Raw genomic sequence first — 15,969 nt, forward strand, 5'->3', positions numbered from 1 at the left:
GAAACTCTGTACCCATTAAGTAATAACTTTCATCCACCTTCCTCCCATCACTGGCAATCTCTATTTTATTCTGTCTCTATGAATTTGCCTCATATACATGAAATCATATAGAACATGTCCAGCTTATTTTACTTTGCATAATGTTTTCAATGTTCATCTATGTTGTAGCACGTATCAGAACTCCATTCCTTTTTTATGGCTAAATAGTATTCCATTGTAGGTATTTGCCACATTTTGTTTATCCATTAATCTGTTGATTGACATTTGGCTTTTTTCCACCTTTTGGGTATTATGAATAATGTTGCTATGAACATTGGGAAACTTCACATATTTAAAGTGTATAATTTGATCTGTTTTGAAATGTATATTCACCTGGAAAATCACCACCACAATCATATTAATCATTCCCTGCACTGATTTTTGAAAAAAACAGTCTGAAATTGGGAGGAATTTTGGCTTGTGGACCTAATTGTCTCTAAGATCTACATAGGCCCCTGCCTGCATTTTTTTTTTTAAAGATTTTATTTTTTTCCTTTTTCTCCCCAAAGCCCCCCGCCGTTACATAGTTGTATATTCTTCATTGTGGGTCCACCTAGTTGTGGCATGTGGGATGCTGCCTCAGCGTGGTTTGATGAGCAGTGCCATGTCCGCGCCCAGGATTAGAACCAACGAAACACTGGGCCGCCTGCAGAGGAGCGCGCGAACTTAACCACTCGGCCACGGGGCCAGCCCCCTCGCCTGCATTTTGATCATAAGTCAGTAAATTCTCATGCCTCAGCTGGATCAAGTCAGGATACCATTATTTGCTAATAAGAGTCATCAATAAATGTCCTGATTTCTAGCACATTCAGAATGCCTTTTTGCAGTCATTTTATCAGCAGGTCTCAAATTAATTTTCAAATTCTTATTCATGCTAGGTAAAATATACAACAAAATTAATCACAAATGCTTATCAATGTTTGAAGAATTAGAAGAAATTCCGAAGTTATATGGTAATTTTTCTTTTAGTATGAAAAGGTCTCAGAAAGTAACTTAAAAGATTTAACCATATTTCACTTTTCTGTTCCTCATCAGTTCCAGTAAACTAGGACATCTTTTAAAAATCCACTATGCTGAAAGATGTTGAAAGATATAAATTGTCTAAATAGTCTTGCTATAAGATGTGCTATAACAAATCTTGTGATCATTGGAACCCTGAGATGTAGAAGTCTTTGGTTAGGACATACATATAAAGGGGAAGGACTGGAAGAAATTATGAGCAGCCTATTGTCTTACTTTCCAAACTTCATACTTCTAAAAATGGTCATCTTGCTTTGGGCAAAAACTAAATTGGAGGAAATGAAATGAGGAGGAACCTTTGTCAGAAAGACTCCTTTCTAAAAATATGTCTGTAAATATTTCACCTTAGTCTTTGATTAGTCTGAAATTGCTAAAATATCCTGGAATTGGGATGTTGGATCCAAGAATTAAGTAAACGTAATTTTTTTAAAAAAGTATCTACTAGGGCAAAAAAGAGCTGCAAATGAAAATTTGGAGAGTTATAGCAACCTTGTTGCCTCTTTAAAAATGACCTTGGTCACTGTAAGATAGATTTCATTCAATTTATGCCTTATACTTACAACATTTTAACTCTTCATTTCAAGGCATAGTTGTTGATGTCCCTTGGGAAAATACATTCTTCCTGGTTGAAGTAATAATACCTTAAATAAAGGGAATAAAGAGTTGGATTCAGAATCAATAATTCAAATTCTCATGTAAAACTTAAAATGTAAAAACAACTATTAATTTCACAAAAGCACCTAAATTTCGTTAACTTTGCTTGTTTGTTAGTCAGACCCTGAGCCCTACTCAGCCTCCAGCTGTATCTCAGATCATGTTCCTCGGAACATACAACTTCATATTTGCTAAGAAACTGAAAAAAGGAAAAAAAGACAGTACATTATGTTTTCATTACCATAACTCCCCAGGTCTCACCAAATGGAAGTCTTAGTGTTCACAGTTGTGTTAATAGTTCTTTAAATATTTCTCCTCTTTTATACGGATCAGAGCTCACGTCATACAAAGAACAGTGAGCATCATTTGCAAAATGCTTGGCAAATTTACAAATATTGCTAATGATATGATTTCCCCCAGGGTAAGTGTAGAAATATTTAACAATCCAATGTGTTAGCATTTTGGTCAGAGATCACAAAAGGAATAACTCTCCACATTTCACCAAGCGGAGACTCGGAATTGACTAGGAATGACATTTCACAAAGAAGTAGGTGATACGTGCAGCTATGTTTATCATGTACATCATAAACATCCGTGGTCTTCCAGATTGTTCTAGTTTTATCTCCATCCTTAGTAAGTTACATGTCTCCTGTGCTTGATGGACCATGTTTTGTTCATCTTTGCATCCATGGTGCTGTGTAAGAAGCAAATGTTTGGTTTGTTGAATGGATGAATAACACCTTTACCCAGGCTTTCATGGGCCAAGGTAGAGAATATGCTAATTTATCCTGAGTAGGGGTAGAGGGGTAGAGATAGACGTGAGTGGTTGTGGCTGTGCCTGTCTTGATATGAATTCACATTAATTAAAATACAAGTATTTGGAAGGGGGAGGCAATAATTCAGTATCTGGAGTTTTTTCTAGGCCACATCATTCAAGGGGAGATGGAGAGATATGAAGAAGCATCTATGGAGATGCAACACTGAACATGAAATGGGTTAATAGAAGACAATGGAAACTCAGTTGGTCAAGACCCTTGGGGAGAAAAGGGATTCTTCAAAAGATCTCTGTTGGCATGGGACTGAAATAGAATTAGACCTTATGAATAAAACAAAATAACAAAGAAAGAAATTTAAAAATGGGGCACATACAGAATTGATCAAGAAGGGATTATCAAGAGACTATTGCCCAACTACTCATTTGCAAATGAGCATGTTCTCACCCAACGCTGTTTTCAGTTATGACTGAATGGAAGCTCTAATTGATTAGTCCTTTGTGGTATCCCAAGTTCAAGACAGCAAGTAGTTCTTTTTGTATGGTTCATAAGTTTTTCCAGAATAAACTGTAAAACACTCAAGTTTTCCAAACAGAGACAAGCTGGCCTACCCAGCGTATGGCAAATTTATTGAGCAATACAGACTCCCCACTTAATCCTTTGGTTTAGACAATATGCAGTTAACACAAATTAGTGAAGAAACAAACAGAGACACAGGTCAGTCACCCAAAGAAAGATGTAAAAAGAAAGTAAAATAAAATATATTTGAAACACACTGAATGGGTCAGGGCAAAAGCCCAGTACAAGTTAGGACAAACAAAAACCCATCAATCTGGAAAACTTCTTGGGTTTACAAGAAGTCCCTTCTGATCTCAGACTGTATTTATCTTTTCAATGGAAAAAAGAAGAGCAATAAATCTCTCCATATCAAAGGCGTGTTTAGTAGAAATAAATTGAAAGTGTTTGGCCAATTAGAATGAACTAAACCTCCCCTAGGCAAATCTACTATCAATATATACTTAGCTTTTTGACGTATTTAAAGGTAACCTGGGAAAGACTGGGAGCCAAAATGAAAAAATGATAATTTGAAAATTTGAGTTTCTTTTTAACTCCATCCACCACAGTAATAAAAAGAGCTGTTTCTGCTTTATTGCATTTTGTTGAAACTGAGAAAATAAATTGGAAAAGTAAATAAGCTGGACACATTCCATCAGGATAACATGATACTGTTGGGAGAGAAGAGAGAACAAGGAGCCAAGAGCCAAGTTCTTGTCCCAACTCTGTCGTGTTCTGTGGGACTTCAGGCAAGTCCTTACACACCAAACTTCACAGGCTACTTGCTTGTAAATAAAAGAATAACATCAGATTATTTATTTATTATTTTTTGGTGAGGAAGTTTTGCCCTGAGTTGACATCTATGCCAATCTTCCTCTGTTTTGTATGTGGGACATGACCACAGCATGGCTTGATGAGTGATGTGTAGGTCTGTGCCCAGGATCCAAACCTGTGAACCCTGGGCCACTGAAGTGGAGTACATGAACTCAACCACTATGCCACTGGGCTGGCCCCCAGATTATTTTTTTTAAGTTTCTCTCAGATCCAGAAATATCTATGACTCTAAAGGGAGAAAGGAAGATTTGTGTACAGATTATTTCAAAAGGGTCCATAGTAATTGTTTCACTTATGCATAAAAGGGAAGATCCAGAAATAAGTTGTCAAGAGATCTCCAGAAAAGCTCTTTGATCATCAAAAGCCACTGAAAAAACAGGTGGTCAAATAGATTTTTGTTGGAACACTTAGTAAATAATATTGGCTAACATCTAGTGAGTATTTACTTTTTAAAATCTTATTTAGTCCTCAATACAATCCTTTGATATAAATATTGTTTTATACTCATTTTGTAGATAGCAAACAGATACAGTTATAGAGTTAGAAGGTTTTAAGAGGCAATCTAGGATTTAACCTGGGGCTGTTCAGATTCCAAAGTTGATATGTTTAATCACCATACAATTGTAAGCACTCTCTCCAGGTTACTAATTGTAAAGGCCATAGAGTAAAGCTAAGTTTTCTGTCAATCTTCAACTGTGCTTCAAGCTACAGAACATAGGCATTTAGCTGTAAGCACTCCTTCAGTACCTCTGCTATGGAGTTGAACAGTATGCCTCTTCCTTTGGTTTGTGAAAACGTTTTTCTTAATTTACTGAGACTATTTGAGAAAAATGAATCATTGATAAATTATGTGAGTCTGTTGAAAGCGCTAGAGTAACTCAGTGAATTTTAACACTCTCAGCATCCAAATACTCTGGTACAAACTAGACTGAGAATTAGATGACTTCCATTCAAGCCTTTGCTTCACCAATTGCCTTTGGGACCTTGAGCAAATCATCTCATTACTCTGAATTTCAGCTTCCCAGCTACAAAACAGATCATTCCTCATGAATATCATGATGCGAGGAGGTAGAATGGAAGGAAGAGGGACTTTGGAGCTGGGGGGGGTGGAAGGGAATTCCGTCAGGAGTCATGTCACCTTTCACAAATTGAGTGTTTCTGAGTCTCAGGCACTTTGAAAAGTGAGGAGAATAAGAGGAACAATTTCCTAGGAGCAAAGTTTGGATTAAGTCAGGGAGCTTTCTTCACATGTAGTCCTTTAATGCACAATAATAGAAAAAAAGTCACCAGAGTGTTTCTGAACATTGTGGTAACATTCTGTCCTGGATGTGACGTATTTCCTACGCACGGTCCCATGGGCGTGTGTGTTTTCTTTGTTCATCATTTATTTCCACTAATGGAGATGGATTTGTGCTGACACGTTTCTCCTGACCTCCTTGCTCTTCCTTTTTTTGTGTGTGGGCACCAAAACATGCATTATTTTAAAAATAATGCTGGCAAAGTGTCCTTCCCATTCCACACGAGGACTAACATTGCCTCGATCTTATTAAAGTAGCATAAGCCTCCAACTACTAGTTAGTCACAGACAGAAAAATTGAAAAAATTACACATGGTCTTACTTGGTAAATTTTAAAAAATGTTTTACAAATTCACATTTTGTTCAAATCTTTTAACTATATTTGTATCTTACGTAACTGATGGAAACAAAAAAATCCCTCAGATATGCTAAATGGAATGAACAAATATATACACTGCTATTATATGTACCTCATTCTCTTTTACCCAGATGCTATCTGTAAAAAGCCCAGAAATGAATGGTAATTTAAACTATAAAGCTATATTTAACACACTCCAAATGACTAGACTAGTGTCTATAATATTTCTCTTCTATCTGCGTTTGAACTACTCTGTTCCTTACTCTATATAAATATCTACTTGTGCTCTCTTTATTCCATTAGGTGAGAAAAGACTGTGAAAAATGAAAGGCCCTTAAATGGACAAGATAATATTGGAAAATACAGTAGACATCTCAGGCCTGTCACTCAAGCATCACTAGCGCAAATGAGGACACTTTTGAAACTGAAGGAGGGCACTATTAATTATTATACCAGGAAAATAAGGGCAAACCGAGCCTCTCTTGGGCAAATCAAGATGTATGGTTGACGTGTTACCCAAGTTGCGTCAGTTTGACTTGTGAAATATTTTCTAACTATCCAAAATATATTCAAAATATATCTGGTATCCCACCCCTCACCGTCTTTACTCCTCCACCATGATCACTTTTTTCTCCCCTGGATTGCTGCAGTAGCCTCCAAATATTCTCTTTGCTTATACCCTTGCCCTCTCCCTGGCTCCACTTCCCTAGCCAATTTTCCATAGTGACCAAGGATATAATTTTAAGGCAGTGGTTCTCAAATGGGAGACATTTTGCCTGTCTGAGGACATTTAGCTGTGTCTGGAGAGAATTTTCATTTTCAGAACTTAGGGGCTGCTACTGGCATCTAGTGGGTCAAGACCAGGGATGCTGTAAAGATCCTATAATTCCATGTGCTAGCCCCTGAAACAAAGAGTAATCCAGCCTAAAATGCACATAGTGCCACAGTTGAGCAGCTCTATTTTAAAGTGTAAATCAGAGTACATTATGCCTCTGGTTAGAGCTCTCCAATATATGTAAATAAAACCCAATCACTTACCGGGTAAGACCCCTTTTTATCCTCTAACTTCTATACTCTGTCTCTCTGACTCCTAATTCCCTCCTGTCTCCTCTTCTCTTGAGGCAAGGTTGACTTTCTCAAACCCGGCTGGATCTGAACCAAGGCCTCTGCCTGGAATGCTCTTCTCCTAGGTTTTTGCCTGGCTGGCTTCATCTTGTTCTTTGGGTCTCAGCTCAAATGTCATCTTCTCCGAAAGTCCTCTCTGATTGCCTTTAGCTGAAGTAGCATGGCTTCTCCATTCCCCTGTCACTCTGTCACACCCCATTTTCATCACCCCTTTAGTTCTAGTCTCTTCATAACACTTTTCCAATTGAAATTATTTCATTTATTTATCTATTTCCCTTTTTTTTTTTTTTTATCCATTTCTCCCCATTATAAGGTAAGTTCTGGAAAGGCCAGGGCCTTGTCTGCTTTTTCCTTGCTGAATTCCCAGTGCCTAGAGAAGAACATGGTAAACAGTAGGTAAGCAATAGATATTTGTCACTGGAAAAGCTTTTACATTAAATCACCTTGATAGATTAAATAAGACACTAAAAATCAAACGTAAGTTCAACTGGGAATTTGGATTCTCAATTGTAGTTTTAATGTTTAATAATAACAACAATAAAATTAGTGACAGCAACTCTCATTTACTGAGTGTTTATCATGGACTGGGCACTATGTTAAACCCTCTACATTAATTTTCTCAGTCCTTACAACTCCCCAGCTTTCCGTCTATACACCAGCGTCACTCAGTGTTACCATTCCTTGCAATGCCATGCTCCCTGTACTCTCTAGACCTTTGTACGTGCTGTGCTTTCCACCTAGACCACTATTTCCCTCTTCTCTCTCCCATGGCTATGCAAAGCTCATATATGAATACCTATGACAAATTGGATTTGGGGTCTATGTTGCCACAACACTAGCCTCTATCTCCTTTACAGACAAAAACTCTTTGTGAGCAGTGTAACCTCATGGCCTGCCTCATATTTGCAGAATTTATAAATGTGGTAGGGATTATTTCCTTTGTTTACTGATGAACGGATCGAACTGGACAGAATTTAAATCTCCTAGAGTCAAATAGTATGGGTGTAACTAGGATTCCATTTCAAGCCAATTGGAACACAGAATCTGCATTTTCATCACTCTTCTATATTAGATACGTGGCTTTGGACAAGTTACTTCAATTTTGGAGTCTTCGTTTGTTCATCTACAAAATTCGTAGTGTGAGTGGGTGGGGAGTTGGTGGTAGAGTAGATGAAATCTGTAGCTTATTTCAGCTCTAACGCTTATGAGTTTAAGTGCTTGTATAAAAGATGTTTTACAGGTAGAAAGTATTTGACAAGTAGACAAATGTATTTCTTGTTGAATTCTACAGAAGATACTCCACATCGAGGCTGTGCATATGAAACACTTTTCTGCATTCAGCACTGGTCCCTCCCCTTTGCCAATTTTGAAAATGACCCATTCTTTCACTTTTTAGGAATTCTCACTCTTATTCTAATAGCAAAAACAGGTAGGTCTGCTCTTTTTCTACAAGAAAATTGCAGTTCCTTGATAGGTTAAGCTCCTCAGCTTTCAACCTCCTTGTTTATCCACTCAGGAAACTGGTTTACGGCCTCACAAAACAGCACACCCGTGCGATTAGCACATAATTATGGCCGAGTCAGTAGCTGGGCTATAGGCTCGGGTTGAGTTAACCTGCTCAAAATAAGTCTGAGTTTTCTTTGTTTCACTTGGATTGCAAAGTGACAAAATTTTGCACACTATCCACTACAGACTTCACTTATTCTGAAAGAATATAAAACTTTCATCCATTGCTCTTTCAATGTCAGTGCAAAAAAATTACTTGGAATCTAATATCAAATCTTTTCATGTTAAACAGAGAAAGATTTTAAAAAATTGGCTAGATACTCTTAGACATGTATTTAAATGTAAGTATTGCCCTATTTTTGCCAATTAGAAAATCACTGTTAAAAATTTATGAAAATGGCTAACTAACCATGATATAAATTGTAACAGACTTTAGGGTTCATCCATTTTAATTGATTTCACCAACTGTTTCCAAGACAAAAATGAACAGTTATGATGAAATATGAAAGGAATTCCCTTTGTCAGGGACAGTCGCCAGCCTGGTATTCGTGCTCTTGTGTTGTTCCCTTCTAAATCATACCAGGGTTGGGCGGTGTGACCAATGAGACACAGCAGCAAAGATGGCATGTCACTTCTAAGACTAGGTCATAAATGGCACTGCTGCTTTCTGCTTGCTTTCAGTTTTGTGCCCTTTCTTGTATGAGTTGCTTTGGGGGACCCCAGCTGCCATGTACTGAAGAGAGGCCTCTAATCAACAGCCATAAGGAACCCAGGCCTCCTGCCAACAGCTGCGTGAGTGATTCTGGAAGCGGATCCTTTAGCTCTAATCAAGTCTTTAGATGACTGTGGCCCAGGCCAGCACCCTGAGTGCAATCTCGGGAGAACCACCCCACTAAGCTCCTTCTGAATTCCTGGTCCACAGAAACTATGAGCTAAGAAGTGTTTGTTGTTTTTAGCCAACTACATTTTCAGGTAATTTATTATGTGGCAGCAGATAACTCATTCTACAGGGAGTGAAGACGTGTGCTTTATCATTTATATATTCTTCATCTGTTATTAAAGCCAAAAAAAGAGAGATGGAACCTGCGGGGGACCACATATAATAATAATAAGCAAATATTACTATTTTAAAGGTAAAATATAAAATACAGTTTTCGAATTTTGTTTGTTTATGGAATTATTTGGGGCCTTAATGAAACATTTGATTACTAAAATTTCAGAGAAATATAGAAAAAGAAGAGAAGATTCAGACAAAGGTAACAAAAACTGTTGGAGAAATTAGTCCCAGTGGACAAGGCATGCATTATAATAATGGCAATCAGAGCAGTAGTTTGGAAGAGTGGAAGATTTTTATGTTTCTATTGTTGTATTTTGGGTTGAGAAAGGCTTTTTTCAAATGAAAGTTTTTATGGAGCCCTGAGATAGAGTCATAGCCAATATGTCTCTTTAGAAGCCTCAGAAAAAAACAGAAGACAAACTGGAAAAGAATGAGGAAAAGGGAATTGAATGGGTCTCCCACTTGAAAATCCATCGTAAAATGTGGACTGGAAAAGGTGGTAGAAAATGTCCTTACCTGCTGCCTAACATCAGGGAGAAGCGTTCAATGTTTTACCCTCAGTAGGAAGTTTGGTATCAATTTTTTGGTATTCAATATGGTGTTTGGTATTAATCTTTTGGTAGATGCTCTTTATCACATTAAGGACGTTCCTTTTGGTTTGCTAAGAATATTCCTTCATAAATAGGTGTGGAATTCTAGTATTTCTCTTAGACACAGGCAAATAGGACCCCAGCTCTTGCTCCATGCTCGATAGAGCTTCACTCTGGTCTTTTCCACCTGTGTCCTTTCCTGCTGGTGAATTTATTGGTTGCATTCCAACTTAAACAAAAACATTTCATCCCTCTATACTGCCTCTACATTTGCATTTTGACCTCAAAATATGGGCATTATAAATGTATAAAATGACCATTGTAAATTATTTTTTGGTACAAAGTAATTTAAGTTTTTTAAAATTGTTAGTATCGAGGGATGAAAAAACCAACAAAACTCTAAATGCCAAGAATAAAAATAAAATATAAATATAATATAATATAAAAATTAAATTAAAGTGTGATGTCATTTTCCATTGTGTAGACCAACAAACACATTTTGTTTATCCACATAAATATTTAGAAGTCAGGAATTTTCACATAAAATATCATTTCAGGGTTCTTTTAACATAGTTGATAAAACAGGGCAGACAGTCCCAAATGAAAACAATTGGCTGGAGCCAGAAGCTAGTCTATGGAAAATTATTACAAATCTTACTGCTTATGCAGGGAAAAAAAAACTTGATAGAAGCTTTTCCAGAATTTAGCACATATCCTAAAAGGTATTTGACATTAGCAATATCAAGTAAGGACCTGAAACAAAATCTTCTAAACCATCAATAATAGAAACAATTAATCAGTCATACTGGAGGAAAGACAAATATATTTCTGTTCACTACAGAAAATATAATGTCATTGTCAAATAAAGAGGCAATCAAGTAGTATGCAACAGGAAAAATTATTATACACATATGTCAAGCAGTTAATTAACAAAAATATTTTAATTTTCTGGATTTTATGATGCTTGATATACTTGTCAGACTTTTTAAATTTGTAATTTATTGTGATTCTTTTGCTCATTCTAAATAAGTATTCATTTTTTGACCATTTTATTTTCGTAATACTGCCCTCTTCTTAAAGGGTCCCACAAAACTTGGATCCATCCTTACTAATTATTGAGAAAGATAACATCAAAAAGGATAGTTATGTGCTAGGTAATTGAAAAGAATGCAACTAGTACAGCAAGACATTAAGGAATGCTTTGGGAAAATCGATGAGGCCATAGAAAATTTTAGCAAAATTCATCCTCATCATGGTCAATCTACAAAAGTCACATATGAAGTGAAAATTGCTCTCATGTGATTTTGTTTGGGAAAAAAAGACAAAATGAGCAACAAAATTCAATATTTATCCGGAAACGTGGAATCCATTTTCAACAGATTCACCTTAGTGGCTATTTTTCAGGTATCTATTATTTTTAAAATCTGCAGATGAAAAGTTCAAAGCAGCTTATGTGATGAGACCATTATAAGGAGCTAAACGGGTAGTAGCAAAATAGAATTGCTTCTGGAGAGTTCAGAAACCACTTTTCCTGCCTTCCCCCATATCAAATCAAAGATGAGAAGGAAAGAAAAATGAGAATGAGAATGGAGCAGACAAGAGAGAGAGGAAAAATAAAAAAGGAAAGAATGGTATGAGGGAAGGACAAAGGAGAGAAATAGAGTTGATGAAAGAAAAGAAACATCCCATGCCTGATTATGTACATACACTCGCTAATTTAGTTTTCATCACTAATTCTCCAGACTGAGTAAACCGAGTCCTAGTTAAGCACATTGTCCAGTGTCACAAAGATAGTTAACACAGCAGAGCTGGAATTCAAAGCTGGGCACATATGCCTAAAAGTTTCTCTTGTTCTAGATCATCACAGTGTCCTCTGCTAGTCTCAGGGCCCGGCAGAATCAATTGCATGTGAAAGATGTTCTCTGGCAGGGCTGCATTTCGAAAGTTTTCATTTTGAAGGAATTTCAAGTAAAGAAGACAGCACTTATGAACCAGGATATGGATAAGCTAATCACAATCATTGCAAAGCAGCTTCATGAACCAAATTTTTGAGGAAGATGAACGTGATTATTGATCGCAGTGCAGCTTCTGGACACAGTGGAGGCAGCACAGCTCAATCCCTTGCTATGGCCTTCTACATTTTGGCCTTTGTATAACTAGCCACTGTATTCAGAATCCTTGTCATCTGGAGCAACCAATTTGTCATTCATATGAGAAATGAGGATCATGAAAATGTTTTCTCTTCTGTAGCATAATGATTAAGAGCAGGGAGCATAAGAGTCAGGCAGATGTGGATCCATTCCTGTCTTCCCATTTGGTAGCTGTTTAAATTGGCTAAGTTCTTAACTTCTGCAAGTCTGTCTTCTTATCTCTAAAATGTGGATAATAACATCTACTTTATAGAGTTATTGTAATGAATAAGTGAGAGCCAGGGTCAAGCACTAACTCAATATCTGACCTACAATAGCCTCTACTGACTACTATAGAACTTCAATTAATATAATGATAATGAGAAACAAAACTGACTCAGAGAATATCCAATTAGTTTCAAAGCAAACATGGGTCTGACTTTACTCCAAGAATAACTTTGAAATGAGATCATTGCCAAGGAAGACATGAAATGTGGCACAAAATTTTCAGACAATTTCTTCAATTGCATTTATTTTGTGTTCCAAGATCCCTTCAAAGCAGGGAAGAATGACAGAAGCAAAGACCTCCTTGAAAAGCTGTAGCTATTAGAAAGGAGGTGGGGAAGGATGCAATTGTTTGCAATCCAGCATCTCACTCAGAATTCAGACAAAGGCCTCTGTTCTTCAAAAAAAAAGATACGAACTCCATCCCAGCTGCCCCAAAGCCCAGCCATTCAAATTAGCTAGCGCAAATATCAGTTTGCTTTTGATCACTGCCCAGCTTGGTGTCTTACTCATCACTACATCCATAATATAAGACTATTCTTCTAAGAAAATGGTTCTGTTGTGGGTTTGGCAATGAGAGCTTCAGTTCAGTTCAGCTAAGCTTATTTCTTTTGTTCAAAGGAAAAAAGCTGTTTACAAATAATTTGTGCATAATTAGTTAGTTACCTGGTTCTAAACTGTTTTATTTTTATTTTCTCTCTTCCTTGTGAAGCCATCTGGGAAAGCTGATTACTCCTAAGTCATTATAAGCTAATACGCAGTCTAGGTGGACTGGATTTTGAATCTTTCTGCTAATGCTGGTTAAATACTTAAAACTAATTAGACCATTTTAATAGGAGTCATTTATTATATAATGTTTCTTAAGAAAGAATCTTATAGTTCATGCTGATAGATGCTATAAATTACATATTGGTAAATCTTTGCTTAGGTGTTCAAGTTTTGTTATGCAGATGTGTAAGAAAAAGGTAATTCCCAGATGGAAAAAAGTTACATCAATGCATATAAAATTGACAACAATAAAAAGAAATCTAGAAACTCCTTTAAGGCTCAAGACAAACCTTAAAATAATGAATACTGAAATGCTTTCCACACATCTCTTTCATTTCCACATGAAAACACATGAATTATTGTATCAGTGATTGGTCAAATGTAATGTAACTCAGACAGCAAATCTAGCTGTGCAAATGTTTCACACCTATCTTAAATTTTAAGCCAAAGAATCCACGGCCCCTCCAAATCTCAGATGGCCTATGCATGGTTTCCAATCCAAGAGATTTCAAGTACTCATCTAGTCTAGAGAGATAGCTGATCCCAAAATGAACGTCAAGTTCTCTTTTACATTCCTTTGAGATAAATAAGAAGCGAATATCTACTTAAAAAGCAATTTATGTTATGGGTATGTGTGCAGCCTTCTTTCTCTCCTGCAGGAGCAAATCCATGCTTGCTTAATTTTTTCTCTTTATTCTCAGCACCATAGTGTTAGCTTCATTATATGAAATGCAGATAAAGATCTCAAGTTTCTCCTAGGACGTTTGGTACATTCTAGAGATCCAAATGAGGACTAAAATGGATTAATATTTCTTACTGGCTCTAGTAAACACTCACATACATACATTAAAGAGAATATTAAAAAGACTAAAAAAACCGTAACTGGCACACATTAGAAGCAGGACACATCCCTCACCAGACTCGGGTTCATCCTCCTGAATTTGCATACACTTCTGTGCAGAGGTGTCTTAAAAGCTTATTAATGCATCTAATTAAAGTAATGACATAGAACTGCCATAGCATCTAATGAAAGAAAACAAAGATTAAATTTAAGTTAGTCAGCTTTGAAATGTAAACAAGCACATTCAATCATTAAATGATTCCATTTATTTTTAACAGGTTCTTAGAAGTGAGTCTAATAAACATCCCACCATTTTTCCTTGGTTTGCCCCTAATGTTTATTAGCAACATGAATCCATTAGTAAAAATCCAAAGGGACATTTCATGCTTTGTATAAACCCTTTCCAAGTTTTTGATGAATGGAGGCAAGTAGGCAGGTAAGATTTTTCTCACAATAAATTCTAAAATAGTTTGTGGATGTTTCAAAGGTAGAGATTTTAAAAAATTTAAAAGAAAAAAGAAAATTGGCACTGATAATAAAGGTTGTCACCAGTTTTCCATCCCAAGATATTAGGTCTCTGCTTTGAGAAGACAGCATAAGTAGTGTTCCTAGTAAATATGTCAGCAGTGGGTTTTGGAATCTGTTTATAGCAACCAGATAGTCCAGAGCAGAGGGAACTGTTTTTACATTTTGCAGAGTCTGGAGATGAAAGAACCAATTTCAAGGTTGATGAAGGAAGACCTCACTCAGCAGGTGTTGAGCAGCCATGATGTAATAGCATTCCTCCATACAGTGTTACCAGTAGCAAGAGTCAGAAGTCCAGATTCTTTTTGACATGAGGAAAAGGCTGGTTCTCTGTCCTCTTCCTCCAATAGTCAATGGTCTGTTTTGTTTTCTGACTCGAATGAGTTTGCATTTCTAATTGAATAGAAGGTAGCATTATCCTATGTGAGGTAGGTCTGCCATGAGTCACTTCAGAATCCTCACCATTTCTCTGCTGTGACACATGATGGAAGAGAGATGCATTCCCTGTCCAAACTCGGGGCTATTCATTATTTTTGGCATGCTAGCTGTCATTTCTCTCGGACTCAATAAAACACATTAGCAAGCAAATGATCGAGAATAATTTCATTATTGAGGTAATCAAGAATGCCTTGTAATTTAAAATGAAAATAACCTGTTCCTAAATTCAGGGATGTTGCCTACTATCATTTATCCATTTGTTCAACTAATATTTTCTTATTGTTATAAGACCCTTTAACATGAGATTTACCCTCTTAACAAATTTCTAAGTGTACAATACGATATCGTTAACTATAGGCACAATGTTGTACAGCAGATCTCTACAACTAATTCATCTCGCATAACTGAAACTTTATACCCATTGAATAGCAACTCCCCATTTCCCCTTCCCCCAGTCCCTGGCAACCACAATTCCACTCTCTACTTCTTTGAGTTTGACTATTTTAGATATCTCACATAAGTAGGATATTGCAGTATTTGTCCTTCTGTGATTGGCTTATTTCCCTTAGAATAATGTTCTCGTTTCATGCATGTTGTGGCATATGGCAGAATTGCCTTCTTTTTTTAAGGCTGAATAATATTCCATTGTATGTATATGCCACATTTTCTTTATGCGTTCATCCACTGATGGACATTTAGATTGTTTCCAAACCTTGGCTATTGCCAGTGGTGCTGCAATGAACGTTGGAATGCAGATGTCTCTTTATTTCAAGTCTTTTGGAAAAATACCTGTAAGAGCTCTTATTATGTAGCAGGCACAGTTCTAGGGGATGGGGATACATTAATTATCAAGGAAAAAATTACAGGCAAAACTCCTAGCAGTGAGCTAATTCTACCAATTTGTTATGATATTGTTGTTCTCAAATACCCATTCTCCATACAACAGCCGCGGTGATTTTTTTGGAAAACACAAATGCAATCATATCACTGTCTTGCTTTAAACACTTCCATGGCATCCTTTGCCCTCCAGATAAAATCTGAGATCCTTACAGTGGCCTGGAAACCCTGCACAGCCTGCCCCCTGGCCCTTCTCAACCTCCCTCCTGCATTGTGCTCATCCCCCTGTTAACTCCAACACTGTGCTTCAGCCACCTTGGGGTCCTTTTGGCTCCCTG

The 15,969-nt window shown here is 36.8% G+C and overlaps 1 long non-coding RNA gene across 1 annotated transcript in view; it reads right to left on the reverse strand.

The window, feature by feature from the left end:
- The window catches only part of LOC139039921 (uncharacterized), a 212,919-nt gene that overhangs the window by 90,476 nt on the left and 106,474 nt on the right, over positions 1–15,969 (reverse strand). The window contains exon 3 of the long non-coding RNA XR_011493304.1: positions 1,620–1,700. This is a non-coding gene — a long non-coding RNA (uncharacterized lncRNA). The remainder of the gene's footprint in view (positions 1–1,619; positions 1,701–15,969) is intronic.

Source organism: Equus asinus, chromosome 12 (genome assembly GCF_041296235.1).
Source record: "Equus asinus isolate D_3611 breed Donkey chromosome 12, EquAss-T2T_v2, whole genome shotgun sequence".
Taxonomy (NCBI): Eukaryota; Metazoa; Chordata; class Mammalia; order Perissodactyla; family Equidae; genus Equus; species Equus asinus.